This window comes from Phyllobates terribilis, unplaced genomic scaffold (genome assembly GCF_046119375.1).
Source record: "Phyllobates terribilis strain yellow unplaced genomic scaffold, ASM4611937v1 Scaffold_40__1_contigs__length_11209783, whole genome shotgun sequence".
Classification (NCBI taxonomy): Eukaryota; Metazoa; Chordata; class Amphibia; order Anura; family Dendrobatidae; genus Phyllobates; species Phyllobates terribilis.
The window spans coordinates 6,102,761-6,122,263 of NW_027362800.1; the positions used below are offsets into that span (position 1 = coordinate 6,102,761).

At 45.1% G+C, this 19,503-nt stretch overlaps 15 non-coding genes across 15 annotated transcripts; all 15 read right to left on the reverse strand.

Annotated features, from left to right (window-relative positions):
* Nucleotides 1–847: 847 nt before the first annotated feature.
* On the reverse strand, nt 848–1,038 carry LOC141188375 (U2 spliceosomal RNA). The gene has a single exon (XR_012262474.1). It is a non-coding gene; the product is annotated as a U2 spliceosomal RNA (small nuclear RNA).
* Nucleotides 1,039–2,160: 1,122 nt separating this feature from the next.
* Nucleotides 2,161–2,351, reverse strand: LOC141188376 (U2 spliceosomal RNA). The gene has a single exon (XR_012262475.1). It is a non-coding gene; the product is annotated as a U2 spliceosomal RNA (small nuclear RNA).
* A 1,121-nt stretch (nt 2,352–3,472) lies between these two features.
* LOC141188377 (U2 spliceosomal RNA) lies at nt 3,473–3,663 on the reverse strand. Its single transcript, XR_012262476.1, has one exon. It is a non-coding gene; the product is annotated as a U2 spliceosomal RNA (small nuclear RNA).
* Nucleotides 3,664–4,785: 1,122 nt separating this feature from the next.
* LOC141184600 (U2 spliceosomal RNA) lies at nt 4,786–4,976 on the reverse strand. The gene has a single exon (XR_012259340.1). It is a non-coding gene; the product is annotated as a U2 spliceosomal RNA (small nuclear RNA).
* Nucleotides 4,977–6,098: 1,122 nt separating this feature from the next.
* Nucleotides 6,099–6,289, reverse strand: LOC141188378 (U2 spliceosomal RNA). The gene has a single exon (XR_012262477.1). It is a non-coding gene; the product is annotated as a U2 spliceosomal RNA (small nuclear RNA).
* Nucleotides 6,290–7,411: 1,122 nt separating this feature from the next.
* Nucleotides 7,412–7,602, reverse strand: LOC141188380 (U2 spliceosomal RNA). Its single transcript, XR_012262478.1, has one exon. It is a non-coding gene; the product is annotated as a U2 spliceosomal RNA (small nuclear RNA).
* A 1,120-nt stretch (nt 7,603–8,722) lies between these two features.
* LOC141188381 (U2 spliceosomal RNA) lies at nt 8,723–8,913 on the reverse strand. The gene has a single exon (XR_012262479.1). It is a non-coding gene; the product is annotated as a U2 spliceosomal RNA (small nuclear RNA).
* Nucleotides 8,914–10,037: 1,124 nt separating this feature from the next.
* Nucleotides 10,038–10,228, reverse strand: LOC141188383 (U2 spliceosomal RNA). The gene has a single exon (XR_012262481.1). It is a non-coding gene; the product is annotated as a U2 spliceosomal RNA (small nuclear RNA).
* A 1,124-nt stretch (nt 10,229–11,352) lies between these two features.
* LOC141184923 (U2 spliceosomal RNA) lies at nt 11,353–11,543 on the reverse strand. Its single transcript, XR_012259633.1, has one exon. It is a non-coding gene; the product is annotated as a U2 spliceosomal RNA (small nuclear RNA).
* A 1,120-nt stretch (nt 11,544–12,663) lies between these two features.
* Nucleotides 12,664–12,854, reverse strand: LOC141188384 (U2 spliceosomal RNA). The gene has a single exon (XR_012262482.1). It is a non-coding gene; the product is annotated as a U2 spliceosomal RNA (small nuclear RNA).
* A 1,122-nt stretch (nt 12,855–13,976) lies between these two features.
* LOC141188385 (U2 spliceosomal RNA) lies at nt 13,977–14,167 on the reverse strand. Its single transcript, XR_012262483.1, has one exon. It is a non-coding gene; the product is annotated as a U2 spliceosomal RNA (small nuclear RNA).
* A 1,119-nt stretch (nt 14,168–15,286) lies between these two features.
* LOC141188386 (U2 spliceosomal RNA) lies at nt 15,287–15,477 on the reverse strand. The gene has a single exon (XR_012262484.1). It is a non-coding gene; the product is annotated as a U2 spliceosomal RNA (small nuclear RNA).
* A 1,120-nt stretch (nt 15,478–16,597) lies between these two features.
* On the reverse strand, nt 16,598–16,788 carry LOC141188387 (U2 spliceosomal RNA). The gene has a single exon (XR_012262485.1). It is a non-coding gene; the product is annotated as a U2 spliceosomal RNA (small nuclear RNA).
* A 1,120-nt stretch (nt 16,789–17,908) lies between these two features.
* Nucleotides 17,909–18,099, reverse strand: LOC141188388 (U2 spliceosomal RNA). The gene has a single exon (XR_012262486.1). It is a non-coding gene; the product is annotated as a U2 spliceosomal RNA (small nuclear RNA).
* A 1,119-nt stretch (nt 18,100–19,218) lies between these two features.
* Nucleotides 19,219–19,409, reverse strand: LOC141185025 (U2 spliceosomal RNA). The gene has a single exon (XR_012259725.1). It is a non-coding gene; the product is annotated as a U2 spliceosomal RNA (small nuclear RNA).
* Nucleotides 19,410–19,503: the final 94 nt, after the last annotated feature.

Below are 19,503 nucleotides of genomic sequence, written 5' to 3' on the forward strand. Positions count from 1 at the left end.
TGGAACGAGCAGCTGTCTACCCTTAGCAGGAGGGTTGCTGATTAATTACCTCTCCTGCTGCTGCTGCTGGCTGTCCAGCAGCAGACTGAAGGTGGCTGCTGCTGTGCGCATATATATAAAGGCTCAGAGCCTATTATGACACGCGCAGCCAGCGTTCCATTGCCACATTCCGTCTAATGCAGGCGGGATACCTGGATGGCTGAATGTCACTGAGAAGCTCACAGAGACCGCCATAAGCAACAGTTTAAAAGAATGCCACAGACTAATCAACCAAACTTTTTGGGTTGGTTTCTCTTTTATAGTCTGCAGGCATTAAATGAAAGAAGTCAGTGTTCCAGCAGAGGGAGACAACGTTTCAGAAAAGGCATTGTAGCAAACCAAAAAAGAAATTTTAAGCGCAGCAGAGTAACCAGCTCACATACCTGTTAGCTCAGGTGAGTTTAAAAGGCTGCTGTTGATAACAAGGGCATTTGCTAAATAGATGGTGTGTGTGCAACAATATACTGAAAGGTCAATTATATTGTGCAGCTTATCTCACCACCTGTAGTTATTTAGGTGAAAGCTCCAAAATGCTTGCCTAATATGTCTGTTTATCCAAAAGGAAGTATAGAGGGAGAGCTAGATAGATAGCATTGCATTACATTACATTACATGGCAATGCAATGCACAGTTGCTGAAGTTGAACCAAAATGAGCTTGTCATCTGGCTTCTGCAACTTTTAACATGAAAAATCCAATGAGGAGAAGAAAAGCAAAGCCAAAGAGTCCATCCCAAAATCCGACAAACAAGCAAAATGAACAAAAAGCATTGAATTCAATTCTTTCTGATTTTAGAAACTGCATTAAAGAAGGGGTGCACCGGTCCTGGAGATACTGCAATACCAGGTCAATGCGTGGAGTGGACAGAGCAAGCTCTTTTTCCATCTCCCTGTTCTAAAAATCCATTTAATATATGGTCCCCAGATAGGGGACGTATCAGATATTAAACTGATAAGAACAGATACTACACTTGATCTTAGCCAAAAGGCCGAGAAGCGATAACCAGAATTGGTTTCCGACTACGGTGCCACCCAAGGATTCTGAAAAGTCCATTTGTGGAGATGGCCACCTGGACTCCCGTTAAGAAGACATGCTGTCAACCTCTAGATCCCTCACATGCCTGCACTTTTCGGCTTGCTGCTGCTGCAATCCACGCGTTTTAGATCTGCATAACTCCACCTCTTTTAGCACAGTACCCTCAACCCCCGGCTGTTCCCACCCGCCTCAACACCGTTGGAAGGGAGGAGAACCAATTAAGGCGGGGGGGGGGGGTGGAACGAGCAGCTGTCTACCCTTAGCAGGAGGGTTGCTGATTAATTACCTCTCCTGCTGCTGCTGCTGCTGGCTGTCCAGCAGCAGACTGAAGGTGGCTGCTGCTGTGCGCAGGTATATAAAGGCTCAGAGCCTATTATGACACGCGCAGCCAGCGTTCCATTGCCACATTCCGTCTACTGCAGGCGGGATACCTGGATGGCTGAATGTCACTGAGAAGCTCACAGAGACCGCCATAAGCAACAGTTTAAAAGAATGCCACAGACTAATCAACCAAACTTTTTGGGTTGGTTTCTCTTTTATAGTCTGCAGGCATTAAATGAAAGAAGTCAGTGTTCCAGCAGAGGGAGACAACGTTTCAGAAAAGGCATTGTAGCAAACCAAAAAAGAAATTTTAAGCGCAGCAGAGTAACCAGCTCACATACCTGTTAGCTCAGGTGAGTTTAAAAGGCTGCTGTTGATAACAAGGGCATTTGCTAAATAGATGGTGTGTGTGCAACAATATACTGAAAGGTCAATTATATTGTGCAGCTTATCTCACCACCTGTAGTTATTTAGGTGAAAGCTCCAAAATGCTTGCCTAATATGTCTGTTTATCCAAAAGGAAGTATAGAGGGAGAGCTAGATAGATAGCATTGCATTACATTACATTACATGGCAATGCAATGCACAGTTGCTGAAGTTGAACCAAAATGAGCTTGTCATCTGGCTTCTGCAACTTTTAACATGAAAAATCCAATGAGGAGAAGAAAAGCAAAGCCAAAGAGTCCATCCCAAAATCCGACAAACAAGCAAAATGAACAAAAAGCATTGAATTCAATTCTTTCTGATTTTAGAAACTGCATTAAAGAAGGGGTGCACCGGTCCTGGAGATACTGCAATACCAGGTCAATGCGTGGAGTGGACAGAGCAAGCTCTTTTTCCATCTCCCTGTTCTAAAAATCCATTTAATATATGGTCCCCAGATAGGGGACGTATCAGATATTAAACTGATAAGAACAGATACTACACTTGATCTTAGCCAAAAGGCCGAGAAGCGATAACCAGAATTGGTTTCCGACTACGGTGCCACCCAAGGATTCTGAAAAGTCCATTTGTGGAGATGGCCACCTGGACTCCCGTTAAGAAGACATGCTGTCAACCTCTAGATCCCTCACATGCCTGCACTTTTCGGCTTGCTGCTGCTGCAATCCACGCGTTTTAGATCTGCATAACTCCACCTCTTTTAGCACAGTACCCTCAACCCCCGGCTGTTCCCACCCGCCTCAACACCGTTGGAAGGGAGGAGAACCAATTAAGGCGGGGGGGGGGGGGGTGGAACGAGCAGCTGTCTACCCTTAGCAGGAGGGTTGCTGATTAATTTCCTCTCCTGCTGCTGCTGCTGGCTGTCCAGCAGCAGACTGAAGGTGGCTGCTGCTGTGCGCAGGTATATAAAGGCTCAGAGCCTATTATGACACGCGCAGCCAGCGTTCCATTGCCACATTCCGTCTACTGCAGGCGGGATACCTGGATGGCTGAATGTCACTGAGAAGCTCACAGAGACCGCCATAAGCAACAGTTTAAAAGAATGCCACAGACTAATCAACCAAACTTTTTGGGTTGGTTTCTCTTTTATAGTCTGCAGGCATTAAATGAAAGAAGTCAGTGTTCCAGCAGAGGGAGACAACGTTTCAGAAAAGGCATTGTAGCAAACCAAAAAAGAAATTTTAAGCGCAGCAGAGTAACCAGCTCACATACCTGTTAGCTCAGGTGAGTTTAAAAGGCTGCTGTTGATAACAAGGGCATTTGCTAAATAGATGGTGTGTGTGCAACAATATACTGAAAGGTCAATTATATTGTGCAGCTTATCTCACCACCTGTAGTTATTTAGGTGAAAGCTCCAAAATGCTTGCCTAATATGTCTGTTTATCCAAAAGGAAGTATAGAGGGAGAGCTAGATAGATAGCATTGCATTACATTACATTACATGGCAATGCAATGCACAGTTGCTGAAGTTGAACCAAAATGAGCTTGTCATCTGGCTTCTGCAACTTTTAACATGAAAAATCCAATGAGGAGAAGAAAAGCAAAGCCAAAGAGTCCATCCCAAAATCCGACAAACAAGCAAAATGAACAAAAAGCATTGAATTCAATTCTTTCTGATTTTAGAAACTGCATTAAAGAAGGGGTGCACCGGTCCTGGAGATACTGCAATACCAGGTCAATGCGTGGAGTGGACAGAGCAAGCTCTTTTTCCATCTCCCTGTTCTAAAAATCCATTTAATATATGGTCCCCAGATAGGGGACGTATCAGATATTAAACTGATAAGAACAGATACTACACTTGATCTTAGCCAAAAGGCCGAGAAGCGATAACCAGAATTGGTTTCCGACTACGGTGCCACCCAAGGATTCTGAAAAGTCCATTTGTGGAGATGGCCACCTGGACTCCCGTTAAGAAGACATGCTGTCAACCTCTAGATCCCTCACATGCCTGCACTTTTCGGCTTGCTGCTGCTGCAATCCACGCGTTTTAGATCTGCATAACTCCACCTCTTTTAGCACAGTACCCTCAACCCCCGGCTGTTCCCACCCGCCTCAACACCGTTGGAAGGGAGGAGAACCAATTAAGGCGGGGGGGGGGGGTGGAACGAGCAGCTGTCTACCCTTAGCAGGAGGGTTGCTGATTAATTACCTCTCCTGCTGCTGCTGCTGCTGGCTGTCCAGCAGCAGACTGAAGGTGGCTGCTGCTGTGCGCAGGTATATAAAGGCTCAGAGCCTATTATGACACGCGCAGCCAGCGTTCCATTGCCACATTCCGTCTACTGCAGGCGGGATACCTGGATGGCTGAATGTCACTGAGAAGCTCACAGAGACCGCCATAAGCAACAGTTTAAAAGAATGCCACAGACTAATCAACCAAACTTTTTGGGTTGGTTTCTCTTTTATAGTCTGCAGGCATTAAATGAAAGAAGTCAGTGTTCCAGCAGAGGGAGACAACGTTTCAGAAAAGGCATTGTAGCAAACCAAAAAAGAAATTTTAAGCGCAGCAGAGTAACCAGCTCACATACCTGTTAGCTCAGGTGAGTTTAAAAGGCTGCTGTTGATAACAAGGGCATTTGCTAAATAGATGGTGTGTGTGCAACAATATACTGAAAGGTCAATTATATTGTGCAGCTTATCTCACCACCTGTAGTTATTTAGGTGAAAGCTCCAAAATGCTTGCCTAATATGTCTGTTTATCCAAAAGGAAGTATAGAGGGAGAGCTAGATAGATAGCATTGCATTACATTACATTACATGGCAATGCAATGCACAGTTGCTGAAGTTGAACCAAAATGAGCTTGTCATCTGGCTTCTGCAACTTTTAACATGAAAAATCCAATGAGGAGAAGAAAAGCAAAGCCAAAGAGTCCATCCCAAAATCCGACAAACAAGCAAAATGAACAAAAAGCATTGAATTCAATTCTTTCTGATTTTAGAAACTGCATTAAAGAAGGGGTGCACCGGTCCTGGAGATACTGCAATACCAGGTCAATGCGTGGAGTGGACAGAGCAAGCTCTTTTTCCATCTCCCTGTTCTAAAAATCCATTTAATATATGGTCCCCAGATAGGGGACGTATCAGATATTAAACTGATAAGAACAGATACTACACATGATCTTAGCCAAAAGGCCGAGAAGCGATAACCAGAATTGGTTTCCGACTACGGTGCCACCCAAGGATTCTGAAAAGTCCATTTGTGGAGATGGCCACCTGGACTCCCGTTAAGAAGACATGCTGTCAACCTCTAGATCCCTCACATGCCTGCACTTTTCGGCTTGCTGCTGCTGCAATCCACGCGTTTTAGATCTGCATAACTCCACCTCTTTTAGCACAGTACCCTCAACCCCCGGCTGTTCCCACCCGCCTCAACACCGTTGGAAGGGAGGAGAACCAATTAAGGCGGGGGGGGGGGGTGGAACGAGCAGCTGTCTACCCTTAGCAGGAGGGTTGCTGATTAATTACCTCTCCTGCTGCTGCTGCTGCTGGCTGTCCAGCAGCAGACTGAAGGTGGCTGCTGCTGTTCGCAGGTATATAAAGGCTCAGAGCCTATTATGACACGCGCAGCCAGCGTTCCATTGCCACATTCCGTCTACTGCAGGCGGGATACCTGGATGGCTGAATGTCACTGAGAAGCTCACAGAGACCGCCATAAGCAACAGTTTAAAAGAATGCCACAGACTAATCAACCAAACTTTTTGGGTTGGTTTCTCTTTTATAGTCTGCAGGCATTAAATGAAAGAAGTCAGTGTTCCAGCAGAGGGAGACAACGTTTCAGAAAAGGCATTGTAGCAAACCAAAAAAGAAATTTTAAGCGCAGCAGAGTAACCAGCTCACATACCTGTTAGCTCAGGTGAGTTTAAAAGGCTGCTGTTGATAACAAGGGCATTTGCTAAATAGATGGTGTGTGTGCAACAATATACTGAAAGGTCAATTATATTGTGCAGCTTATCTCACCACCTGTAGTTATTTAGGTGAAAGCTCCAAAATGCTTGCCTAATATGTCTGTTTATCCAAAAGGAAGTATAGAGGGAGAGCTAGATAGATAGCATTGCATTACATTACATTACATGGCAATGCAATGCACAGTTGCTGAAGTTGAACCAAAATGAGCTTGTCATCTGGCTTCTGCAACTTTTAACATGAAAAATCCAATGAGGAGAAGAAAAGCAAAGCCAAAGAGTCCATCCCAAAATCTGACAAACAAGCAAAATGAACAAAAAGCATTGAATTCAATTCTTTCTGATTTTAGAAACTGCATTAAAGAAGGGGTGCACCGGTCCTGGAGATACTGCAATACCAGGTCAATGCGTGGAGTGGACAGAGCAAGCTCTTTTTCCATCTCCCTGTTCTAAAAATCCATTTAATATATGGTCCCCAGATAGGGGACGTATCAGATATTAAACTGATAAGAACAGATACTACACTTGATCTTAGCCAAAAGGCCGAGAAGCGATAACCAGAATTGGTTTCCGACTACGGTGCCACCCAAGGATTCTGAAAAGTCCATTTGTGGAGATGGCCACCTGGACTCCCGTTAAGAAGACATGCTGTCAACCTCTAGATCCCTCACATGCCTGCACTTTTCGGCTTGCTGCTGCTGCAATCCACGCGTTTTAGATCTGCATAACTCCACCTCTTTTAGCACAGTACCCTCAACCCCCGGCTGTTCCCACCCGCCTCAACACCGTTGGAAGGGAGGAGAACCAATTAAGGCGGGGGGGGGGGGTGGAACGAGCAGCTGTCTACCCTTAGCAGGAGGGTTGCTGATTAATTACCTCTCCTGCTGCTGCTGCTGCTGGCTGTCCAGCAGCAGACTGAAGGTGGCTGCTGCTGTGCGCAGGTATATAAAGGCTCAGAGCCTATTATGACACGCGCAGCCAGCGTTCCATTGCCACATTCCGTCTACTGCAGGCGGGATACCTGGATGGCTGAATGTCACTGAGAAGCTCACAGAGACCGCCATAAGCAACAGTTTAAAAGAATGCCACAGACTAATCAACCAAACTTTTTGGGTTGGTTTCTCTTTTATAGTCTGCAGGCATTAAATGAAAGAAGTCAGTGTTCCAGCAGAGGGAGACAACGTTTCAGAAAAGGCATTGTAGCAAACCAAAAAAGAAATTTTAAGCGCAGCAGAGTAACCAGCTCACATACCTGTTAGCTCAGGTGAGTTTAAAAGGCTGCTGTTGATAAGAAGGGCATTTGCTAAATAGATGGTGTGTGTGCAACAATATACTGAAAGGTCAATTATATTGTGCAGCTTATCTCACCACCTGTAGTTATTTAGGTGAAAGCTCCAAAATGCTTGCCTAATATGTCTGTTTATCCAAAAGGAAGTATAGAGGGAGAGCTAGATAGATAGCATTGCATTACATTACATTACATGGCAATGCAATGCACAGTTGCTGAAGTTGAACCAAAATGAGCTTGTCATCTGGCTTCTGCAACTTTTAACATGAAAAATCCAATGAGGAGAAGAAAAGCAAAGCCAAAGAGTCCATCCCAAAATCCGACAAACAAGCAAAATGAACAAAAAGCATTGAATTCAATTCTTTCTGATTTTAGAAACTGCATTAAAGAAGGGGTGCACCGGTCCTGGAGATACTGCAATACCAGGTCAATGCGTGGAGTGGACAGAGCAAGCTCTTTTTCCATCTCCCTGTTCTAAAAATCCATTTAATATATGGTCCCCAGATAGGGGACGTATCAGATATTAAACTGATAAGAACAGATACTACACTTGATCTTAGCCAAAAGGCCGAGAAGCGATAACCAGAATTGGTTTCCGACTGCGGTGCCACCCAAGGATTCTGAAAAGTCCATTTGTGGAGATGGCCACCTGGACTCCCGTTAAGAAGACATGCTGTCAACCTCTAGATCCCTCACATGCCTGCACTTTTCGGCTTGCTGCTGCTGCAATCCACGCGTTTTAGATCTGCATAACTCCACCTCTTTTAGCACAGTACCCTCAACCCCCGGCTGTTCCCACCCGCCTCAACACCGTTGGAAGGGAGGAGAACCAATTAAGGCGGGGGGGGGGTGGAACGAGCAGCTGTCTACCCTTAGCAGGAGGGTTGCTGATTAATTACCTCTCCTGCTGCTGCTGCTGCTGGCTGTCCAGCAGCAGACTGAAGGTGGCTGCTGCTGTGCGCAGGTATATAAAGGCTCAGAGCCTATTATGACACGCGCAGCCAGCGTTCCATTGCCACATTCCGTCTACTGCAGGCGGGATACCTGGATGGCTGAATGTCACTGAGAAGCTCACAGAGACCGCCATAAGCAACAGTTTAAAAGAATGCCACAGACTAATCAACCAAACTTTTTGGGTTGGTTTCTCTTTTATAGTCTGCAGGCATTAAATGAAAGAAGTCAGTGTTCCAGCAGAGGGAGACAACGTTTCAGAAAAGGCATTGTAGCAAACCAAAAAAGAAATTTTAAGCGCAGCAGAGTAACCAGCTCACATACCTGTTAGCTCAGGTGAGTTTAAAAGGCTGCTGTTGATAACAAGGGCATTTGCTAAATAGATGGTGTGTGTGCAACAATATACTGAAAGGTCAATTATATTGTGCAGCTTATCTCACCACCTGTAGTTATTTAGGTGAAAGCTCCAAAATGCTTGCCTAATATGTCTGTTTATCCAAAAGGAAGTATAGAGGGAGAGCTAGATAGATAGCATTGCATTACATTACATTACATGGCAATGCAATGCACAGTTGCTGAAGTTGAACCAAAATGAGCTTGTCATCTGGCTTCTGCAACTTTTAACATGAAAAATCCAATGAGGAGAAGAAAAGCAAAGCCAAAGAGTCCATCCCAAAATCCGACAAACAAGCAAAATGAACAAAAAGCATTGAATTCAATTCTTTCTGATTTTAGAAACTGCATTAAAGAAGGGGTGCACCGGTCCTGGAGATACTGCAATACCAGGTCAATGCGTGGAGTGGACAGAGCAAGCTCTTTTTCCATCTCCCTGTTCTAAAAATCCATTTAATATATGGTCCCCAGATAGGGGACGTATCAGATATTAAACTGATAAGAACAGATACTACACTTGATCTTAGCCAAAAGGCCGAGAAGCGATAACCAGAATTGGTTTCCGACTACGGTGCCACCCAAGGATTCTGAAAAGTCCATTTGTGGAGATGGCCACCTGGACTCCCGTTAAGAAGACATGCTGTCAACCTCTAGATCCCTCACATGCCTGCACTTTTCGGCTTGCTGCTGCTGCAATCCACGCGTTTTAGATCTGCATAACTCCACCTCTTTTAGCACAGTACCCTCAACCCCCGGCTGTTCCCACCCGCCTCAACACCGTTGGAAGGGAGGAGAACCAATTAAGGCGGGGGGGGGGGGGGTGGAACGAGCAGCTGTCTACCCTTAGCAGGAGGGTTGCTGATTAATTACCTCTCCTGCTGCTGCTGCTGCTGGCTGTCCAGCAGCAGACTGAAGGTGGCTGCTGCTGTGCGCAGGTATATAAAGGCTCAGAGCCTATTATGACACGCGCAGCCAGCGTTCCATTGCCACATTCCGTCTACTGCAGGCGGGATACCTGGATGGCTGAATGTCACTGAGAAGCTCACAGAGACCGCCATAAGCAACAGTTTAAAAGAATGCCACAGACTAATCAACCAAACTTTTTGGGTTGGTTTCTCTTTTATAGTCTGCAGGCATTAAATGAAAGAAGTCAGTGTTCCAGCAGAGGGAGACAACGTTTCAGAAAAGGCATTGTAGCAAACCAAAAAAGAAATTTTAAGCGCAGCAGAGTAACCAGCTCACATACCTGTTAGCTCAGGTGAGTTTAAAAGGCTGCTGTTGATAACAAGGGCATTTGCTAAATAGATGGTGTGTGTGCAACAATATACTGAAAGGTCAATTATATTGTGCAGCTTATCTCACCACCTGTAGTTATTTAGGTGAAAGCTCCAAAATGCTTGCCTAATATGTCTGTTTATCCAAAAGGAAGTATAGAGGGAGAGCTAGATAGATAGCATTGCATTACATTACATTACATGGCAATGCAATGCACAGTTGCTGAAGTTGAACCAAAATGAGCTTGTCATCTGGCTTCTGCAACTTTTAACATGAAAAATCCAATGAGGAGAAGAAAAGCAAAGCCAAAGAGTCCATCCCAAAATCCGACAAACAAGCAAAATGAACAAAAAGCATTGAATTCAATTCTTTCTGATTTTAGAAACTGCATTAAAGAAGGGGTGCACCGGTCCTGGAGATACTGCAATACCAGGTCAATGCGTGGAGTGGACAGAGCAAGCTCTTTTTCCATCTCCCTGTTCTAAAAATCCATTTAATATATGGTCCCCAGATAGGGGACGTATCAGATATTAAACTGATAAGAACAGATACTACACTTGATCTTAGCCAAAAGGCCGAGAAGCGATAACCAGAATTGGTTTCCGACTACGGTGCCACCCAAGGATTCTGAAAAGTCCATTTGTGGAGATGGCCACCTGGACTCCCGTTAAGAAGACATGCTGTCAACCTCTAGATCCCTCACATGCCTGCACTTTTCGGCTTGCTGCTGCTGCAATCCACGCGTTTTAGATCTGCATAACTCCACCTCTTTTAGCACAGTACCCTCAACCCCCGGCTGTTCCCACCCGCCTCAACACCGTTGGAAGGGAGGAGAACCAATTAAGGCGGGGGGGGGGGGGGTGGAACGAGCAGCTGTCTACCCTTAGCAGGAGGGTTGCTGATTAATTACCTCTCCTGCTGCTGCTGCTGCTGGCTGTCCAGCAGCAGACTGAAGGTGGCTGCTGCTGTGCGCAGGTATATAAAGGCTCAGAGCCTATTATGACACGCGCAGCCAGCGTTCCATTGCCACATTCCGTCTACTGCAGGCGGGATACCTGGATGGCTGAATGTCACTGAGAAGCTCACAGAGACCGCCATAAGCAACAGTTTAAAAGAATGCCACAGACTAATCAACCAAACTTTTTGGGTTGGTTTCTCTTTTATAGTCTGCAGGCATTAAATGAAAGAAGTCAGTGTTCCAGCAGAGGGAGACAACGTTTCAGAAAAGGCATTGTAGCAAACCAAAAAAGAAATTTTAAGCACAGCAGAGTAACCAGCTCACATACCTGTTAGCTCAGGTGAGTTTAAAAGGCTGCTGTTGATAACAAGGGCATTTGCTAAATAGATGGTGTGTGTGCAACAATATACTGAAAGGTCAATTATATTGTGCAGCTTATCTCACCACCTGTAGTTATTTAGGTGAAAGCTCCAAAATGCTTGCCTAATATGTCTGTTTATCCAAAAGGAAGTATAGAGGGAGAGCTAGATAGATAGCATTGCATTACATTACATTACATGGCAATGCAATGCACAGTTGCTGAAGTTGAACCAAAATGAGCTTGTCATCTGGCTTCTGCAACTTTTAACATGAAAAATCCAATGAGGAGAAGAAAAGCAAAGCCAAAGAGTCCATCCCAAAATCCGACAAACAAGCAAAATGAACAAAAAGCATTGAATTCAATTCTTTCTGATTTTAGAAACTGCATTAAAGAAGGGGTGCACCGGTCCTGGAGATACTGCAATACCAGGTCAATGCGTGGAGTGGACAGAGCAAGCTCTTTTTCCATCTCCCTGTTCTAAAAATCCATTTAATATATGGTTCCCAGATAGGGGACGTATCAGATATTAAACTGATAAGAACAGATACTACACTTGATCTTAGCCAAAAGGCCGAGAAGCGATAACCAGAATTGGTTTCCGACTACGGTGCCACCCAAGGATTCTGAAAAGTCCATTTGTGGAGATGGCCACCTGGACTCCCGTTAAGAAGACATGCTGTCAACCTCTAGATCCCTCACATGCCTGCACTTTTCGGCTTGCTGCTGCTGCAATCCACGCGTTTTAGATCTGCATAACTCCACCTCTTTTAGCACAGTACCCTCAACCCCCGGCTGTTCCCACCCGCCTCAACACCGTTGGAAGGGAGGAGAACCAATTAAGGCGGGGGGGGGGTGGAACGAGCAGCTGTCTACCCTTAGCAGGAGGGTTGCTGATTAATTACCTCTCCTGCTGCTGCTGCTGCTGGCTGTCCAGCAGCAGACTGAAGGTGGCTGCTGCTGTGCGCAGGTATATAAAGGCTCAGAGCCTATTATGACACGCGCAGCCAGCGTTCCATTGCCACATTCCGTCTACTGCAGGCGGGATACCTGGATGGCTGAATGTCACTGAGAAGCTCACAGAGACCGCCATAAGCAACAGTTTAAAAGAATGCCACAGACTAATCAACCAAACTTTTTGGGTTGGTTTCTCTTTTATAGTCTGCAGGCATTAAATGAAAGAAGTCAGTGTTCCAGCAGAGGGAGACAACGTTTCAGAAAAGGCATTGTAGCAAACCAAAAAAGAAATTTTAAGCGCAGCAGAGTAACCAGCTCACATACCTGTTAGCTCAGGTGAGTTTAAAAGGCTGCTGTTGATAACAAGGGCATTTGCTAAATAGATGGTGTGTGTGCAACAATATACTGAAAGGTCAATTATATTGTGCAGCTTATCTCACCACCTGTAGTTATTTAGGTGAAAGCTCCAAAATGCTTGCCTAATATGTCTGTTTATCCAAAAGGAAGTATAGAGGGAGAGCTAGATAGATAGCATTGCATTACATTACATTACATGGCAATGCAATGCACAGTTGCTGAAGTTGAACCAAAATGAGCTTGTCATCTGGCTTCTGCAACTTTTAACATGAAAAATCCAATGAGGAGAAGAAAAGCAAAGCCAAAGAGTCCATCCCAAAATCCGACAAACAAGCAAAATGAACAAAAAGCATTGAATTCAATTCTTTCTGATTTTAGAAACTGCATTAAAGAAGGGGTGCACCGGTCCTGGAGATACTGCAATACCAGGTCAATGCGTGGAGTGGACAGAGCAAGCTCTTTTTCCATCTCCCTGTTCTAAAAATCCATTTAATATATGGTCCCCAGATAGGGGACGTATCAGATATTAAACTGATAAGAACAGATACTACACTTGATCTTAGCCAAAAGGCCGAGAAGCGATAACCAGAATTGGTTTCCGACTACGGTGCCACCCAAGGATTCTGAAAAGTCCATTTGTGGAGATGGCCACCTGGACTCCCGTTAAGAAGACATGCTGTCAACCTCTAGATCCCTCACATGCCTGCACTTTTCGGCTTGCTGCTGCTGCAATCCACGCGTTTTAGATCTGCATAACTCCACCTCTTTTAGCACAGTACCCTCAACCCCCGGCTGTTCCCACCCGCCTCAACACCGTTGGAAGGGAGGAGAACCAATTAAGGCGGGGGGGGGGGGTGGAACGAGCAGCTGTCTACCCTTAGCAGGAGGGTTGCTGATTAATTACCTCTCCTGCTGCTGCTGCTGCTGGCTGTCCAGCAGCAGACTGAAGGTGGCTGCTGCTGTGCGCAGGTATATAAAGGCTCAGAGCCTATTATGACACGCGCAGCCAGCGTTCCATTGCCACATTCCGTCTACTGCAGGCGGGATACCTGGATGGCTGAATGTCACTGAGAAGCTCACAGAGACCGCCATAAGCAACAGTTTAAAAGAATGCCACAGACTAATCAACCAAACTTTTTGGGTTGGTTTCTCTTTTATAGTCTGCAGGCATTAAATGAAAGAAGTCAGTGTTCCAGCAGAGGGAAACAACGTTTCAGAAAAGGCATTGTAGCAAACCAAAAAAGAAATTTTAAGCGCAGCAGAGTAACCAGCTCACATACCTGTTAGCTCAGGTGAGTTTAAAAGGCTGCTGTTGATAACAAGGGCATTTGCTAAATAGATGGTGTGTGTGCAACAATATACTGAAAGGTCAATTATATTGTGCAGCTTATCTCACCACCTGTAGTTATTTAGGTGAAAGCTCCAAAATGCTTGCCTAATATGTCTGTTTATCCAAAAGGAAGTATAGAGGGAGAGCTAGATAGATAGCATTGCATTACATTACATTACATGGCAATGCAATGCACAGTTGCTGAAGTTGAACCAAAATGAGCTTGTCATCTGGCTTCTGCAACTTTTAACATGAAAAATCCAATGAGGAGAAGAAAAGCAAAGCCAAAGAGTCCATCCCAAAATCCGACAAACAAGCAAAATGAACAAAAAGCATTGAATTCAATTCTTTCTGATTTTAGAAACTGCATTAAAGAAGGGGTGCACCGGTCCTGGAGATACTGCAATACCAGGTCAATGCGTGGAGTGGACAGAGCAAGCTCTTTTTCCATCTCCCTGTTCTAAAAATCCATTTAATATATGGTCCCCAGATAGGGGACGTATCAGATATTAAACTGATAAGAACAGATACTACACTTGATCTTAGCCAAAAGGCCGAGAAGCGATAACCAGAATTGGTTTCCGACTACGGTGCCACCCAAGGATTCTGAAAAGTCCATTTGTGGAGATGGCCACCTGGACTCCCGTTAAGAAGACATGCTGTCAACCTCTAGATCCCTCACATGCCTGCACTTTTCGGCTTGCTGCTGCTGCAATCCACGCGTTTTAGATCTGCATAACTCCACCTCTTTTAGCACAGTACCCTCAACCCCCGGCTGTTCCCACCCGCCTCAACACCGTTGGAAGGGAGGAGAACCAATTAAGGCGGGGGGGGGTGGAACGAGCAGCTGTCTACCCTTAGCAGGAGGGTTGCTGATTAATTACCTCTCCTGCTGCTGCTGCTGCTGGCTGTCCAGCAGCAGACTGAAGGTGGCTGCTGCTGTGCGCAGGTATATAAAGGCTCAGAGCCTATTATGACACGCGCAGCCAGCGTTCCATTGCCACATTCCGTCTACTGCAGGCGGGATACCTGGATGGCTGAATGTCACTGAGAAGCTCACAGAGACCGCCATAAGCAACAGTTTAAAAGAATGCCACAGACTAATCAACCAAACTTTTTGGGTTGGTTTCTCTTTTATAGTCTGCAGGCATTAAATGAAAGAAGTCAGTGTTCCAGCAGAGGGAGACAACGTTTCAGAAAAGGCATTGTAGCAAACCAAAAAAGAAATTTTAAGCGCAGCAGAGTAACCAGCTCACATACCTGTTAGCTCAGGTGAGTTTAAAAGGCTGCTGTTGATAACAAGGGCATTTGCTAAATAGATGGTGTGTGTGCAACAATATACTGAAAGGTCAATTATATTGTGCAGCTTATCTCACCACCTGTAGTTATTTAGGTGAAAGCTCCAAAATGCTTGCCTAATATGTCTGTTTATCCAAAAGGAAGTATAGAGGGAGAGCTAGATAGATAGCATTGCATTACATTACATTACATGGCAATGCAATGCACAGTTGCTGAAGTTGAACCAAAATGAGCTTGTCATCTGGCTTCTGCAACTTTTAACATGAAAAATCCAATGAGGAGAAGAAAAGCAAAGCCAAAGAGTCCATCCCAAAATCCGACAAACAAGCAAAATGAACAAAAAGCATTGAATTCAATTCTTTCTGATTTTAGAAACTGCATTAAAGAAGGGGTGCACCGGTCCTGGAGATACTGCAATACCAGGTCAATGCGTGGAGTGGACAGAGCAAGCTCTTTTTCCATCTCCCTGTTCTAAAAATCCATTTAATATATGGTCCCCAGATAGGGGACGTATCAGATATTAAACTGATAAGAACAGATACTACACTTGATCTTAGCCAAAAGGCCGAGAAGCGATAACCAGAATTGGTTTCCGACTACGGTGCCACCCAAGGATTCTGAAAAGTCCATTTGTGGAGATGGCCACCTGGACTCCCGTTAAGAAGACATGCTGTCAACCTCTAGATCCCTCACATGCCTGCACTTTTCGGCTTGCTGCTGCTGCAATCCACGCGTTTTAGATCTGCATAACTCCACCTCTTTTAGCACAGTACCCTCAACCCCCGGCTGTTCCCACCCGCCTCAACACCGTTGGAAGGGAGGAGAACCAATTAAGGCGGGGGGGGGGTGGAACGAGCAGCTGTCTACCCTTAGCAGGAGGGTTGCTGATTAATTACCTCTCCTGCTGCTGCTGCTGCTGGCTGTCCAGCAGCAGACTGAAGGTGGCTGCTGCTGTGCGCAGGTATATAAAGGCTCAGAGCCTATTATGACACGCGCAGCCAGCGTTCCATTGCCACATTCCGTCTACTGCAGGCGGGATACCTGGATGGCTGAATGTCACTGAGAAGCTCACAGAGACCGCCATAAGCAACAGTTTAAAAGAATGCCACAGACTAATCAACCAAACTTTTTGGGTTGGTTTCTCTTTTATAGTCTGCAGGCATTAAATGAAAGAAGTCAGTGTTCCAGCAGAGGGAGACAACGTTTCAGAAAAGGCATTGTAGCAAACCAAAAAAGAAATTTTAAGCGCAGCAGAGTAACCAGCTCACATACCTGTTAGCTCAGGTGAGTTTAAAAGGCTGCTGTTGATAACAAGGGCATTTGCTAAATAGATGGTGTGTGTGCAACAATATACTGAAAGGTCAATTATATTGTGCAGCTTATCTCACCACCTGTAGTTATTTAGGTGAAAGCTCCAAAATGCTTGCCTAATATGTCTGTTTATCCAAAAGGAAGTATAGAGGGAGAGCTAGATAGATAGCATTGCATTACATTACATTACATGGCAATGCAATGCACAGTTGCTGAAGTTGAACCAAAATGAGCTTGTCATCTGGCTTCTGCAACTTTTAACATGAAAAATCCAATGAGGAGAAGAAAAGCAAAGCCAAAGAGTCCATCCCAAAATCCGACAAACAAGCAAAATGAACAAAAAGCATTGAATTCAATTCTTTCTGATTTTAGAAACTGCATTAAAGAAGGGGTGCACCGGTCCTGGAGATACTGCAATACCAGGTCAATGCGTGGAGTGGACAGAGCAAGCTCTTTTTCCATCTCCCTGTTCTAAAAATCCATTTAATATATGGTCCCCAGATAGGGGACGTATCAGATATTAAACTGATAAGAACAGATACTACACTTGATCTTAGCCAAAAGGCCGAGAAGCGATAACCAGAATTGGTTTCCGACTACGGTGCCACCCAAGGATTCTGAAAAGTCCATTTGTGGAGATGGCCACCTGGACTCCCGTTAAGAAGACATGCTGTCAACCTCTAGATCCCTCACATGCCTGCACTTTTCGGCTTGCTGCTGCTGCAATCCACGCGTTTTAGATCTGCATAACTCCACCTCTTTTAGCACAGTACCCTCAACCCCCGGCTGTTCCCACCCGCCTCAACACCGTTGGAAGGGAGGAGAACCAATTAAGGCGGGGGGGGGGTGGAACGAGCAGCTGTCTACCCTTAGCAGGAGGGTTGCTGATTAATTACCTCTCCTGCTGCTGCTGCTGCTGGCTGTCCAGCAGCAGACTGAAGGTGGCTGCTGCTGTGCGCAGGTATATAAAGGCTCAGAGCCTATTATGACACGCGCAGCCAGCGTTCCATTGCCACATTCCGTCTACTGCAGGCGGGATACCTGGATGGCTGAATGTCACTGAGAAGCTCACAGAGACCGCCATAAGCAACAGTTTAAAAGAATGCCACAGACTAATCAACCAAACTTTTTGGGTTGGTTTCTCTTTTATAGTCTGCAGGCATTAAATGAAAGAAGTCAGTGTTCCAGCAGAGGGAGACAACGTTTCAGAAAAGGCATTGTAGCAAACCAAAAAAGAAATTTTAAGCGCAGCAGAGTAACCAGCTCACATACCTGTTAGCTCAGGTGAGTTTAAAAGGCTGCTGTTGATAACAAGGGCATTTGCTAAATAGATGGTGTGTGTGCAACAATATACTGAAAGGTCAATTATATTGTGCAGCTTATCTCACCACCTGTAGTTATTTAGGTGAAAGCTCCAAAATGCTTGCCTAATATGTCTGTTTATCCAAAAGGAAGTATAGAGGGAGAGCTAGATAGATAGCATTGCATTACATTACATTACATGGCAATGCAATGCACAGTTGCTGAAGTTGAACCAAAATGAGCTTGTCATCTGGCTTCTGCAACTTTTAACATGAAAAATCCAATGAGGAGAAGAAAAGCAAAGCCAAAGAGTCCATCCCAAAATCCGACAAACAAGCAAAATGAACAAAAAGCATTGAATTCAATTCTTTCTGATTTTAGAAACTGCATTAAAGAAGGGGTGCACCGGTCCTGGAGATACTGCAATACCAGGTCAATGCGTGGAGTGGACAGAGCAAGCTCTTTTTCCATCTCCCTGTTCTAAAAATCCATTTAATATATGGTCCCCAGATAGGGGACGTATCAGATATTAAACTGATAAGAACAGATACTACACTTGATCTTAGCCAAAAGGCCGAGAAGCGATAACCAGAATTGGTTTCCGACTACGGTGCCACCCAAGGATTCTGAAAAGTCCATTTGTGGAGACGGCCACCTGGACTCCCGTTAAGAAGACATGCTGTCAACCTCTAGATCCCTCACATGCCTGCACTTTTCGGCTTGCTGCTGCTGCAATCCACGCGTTTTAGATCTGCATAACTCCACCTCTTTTAGCACAGTACCCTCAACCCCCGGCTGTTCCCACCCGCCTCAACACCGTTGGAAGGGAGGAGAACCAATTAAGGCGGGGGGGGGTGGAACGAGCAGCTGTCTACCCTTAGCAGGAGGGTTGCTGATTAATTACCTCTCCTGCTGCTGCTGCTGCTGGCTGTCCAGCAGCAGACTGAAGGTGGCTGCTGCTGTGCGCAGGTATATAAAGGCTCAGAGCCTATTATGACACGCGCAGCCAGCGTTCCATTGCCACATTCCGTCTACTGCAGGCGGGATACCTGGATGGCTGAATGTCACTGAGAAGCTCACAGAGACCGCCATAAGCAACAGTTTAAAAGAATGCCACAGACTAATCAACCAAACTTTTTGGGTTGGTTTCTCTTTTATAGTCTGCAGGCATTAAATGAAAGAAGTCAGTGTTCCAGCAGAGGGAGACAACGTTTCAGAAAAGGCATTGTAGCAAACCAAAAAAGAAATTTTAAGCGCAGCAGAGTAACCAGCTCACATACCTGTTAGCTCAGGTGAGTTTAAAAGGCTGCTGTTGATAACAAGGGCATTTGCTAAATAGATGGTGTGTGTGCAACAATATACTGAAAGGTCAATTATATTGTGCAGCTTATCTCACCACCTGTAGTTATTTAGGTGAAAGCTCCAAAATGCTTGCCTAATATGTCTGTTTATCCAAAAGGAAGTATAGAGGGAGAGCTAGATAGATAGCATTGCATTACATTACATTACATGGCAATGCAATGCACAGTTGCTGAAGTTGAACCAAAATGAGCTTGTCATCTGGCTTCTGCAACTTTTAACATGAAAAATCCAATGAGGAGAAGAAAAGCAAAGCCAAAGAGTCCATCCCAAAATCCGACAAACAAGCAAAATGAACAAAAAGCATTGAATTCAATTCTTTCTGATTTTAGAAACTGCATTAAAGAAGGGGTGCACCGGACCTGGAGATACTGCAATACCAGGTCAATGCGTGGAGTGGACAGAGCAAGCTCTTTTTCCATCTCCCTGTTCTAAAAATCCATTTAATATATGGTCCCCAGATAGGGGACGTGTCAGATATTAAACTGATAAGAACAGATACTACACTTGATCTTAGCCAAAAGGCCGAGAAGCGATAACCAGAATTGGTTTCCGACTACGGTGCCACCCAAGGATTCTGAAAAGTCCATTTGTGGAGATGGCCACCTGGACTCCCGTTAAGAAGACATGC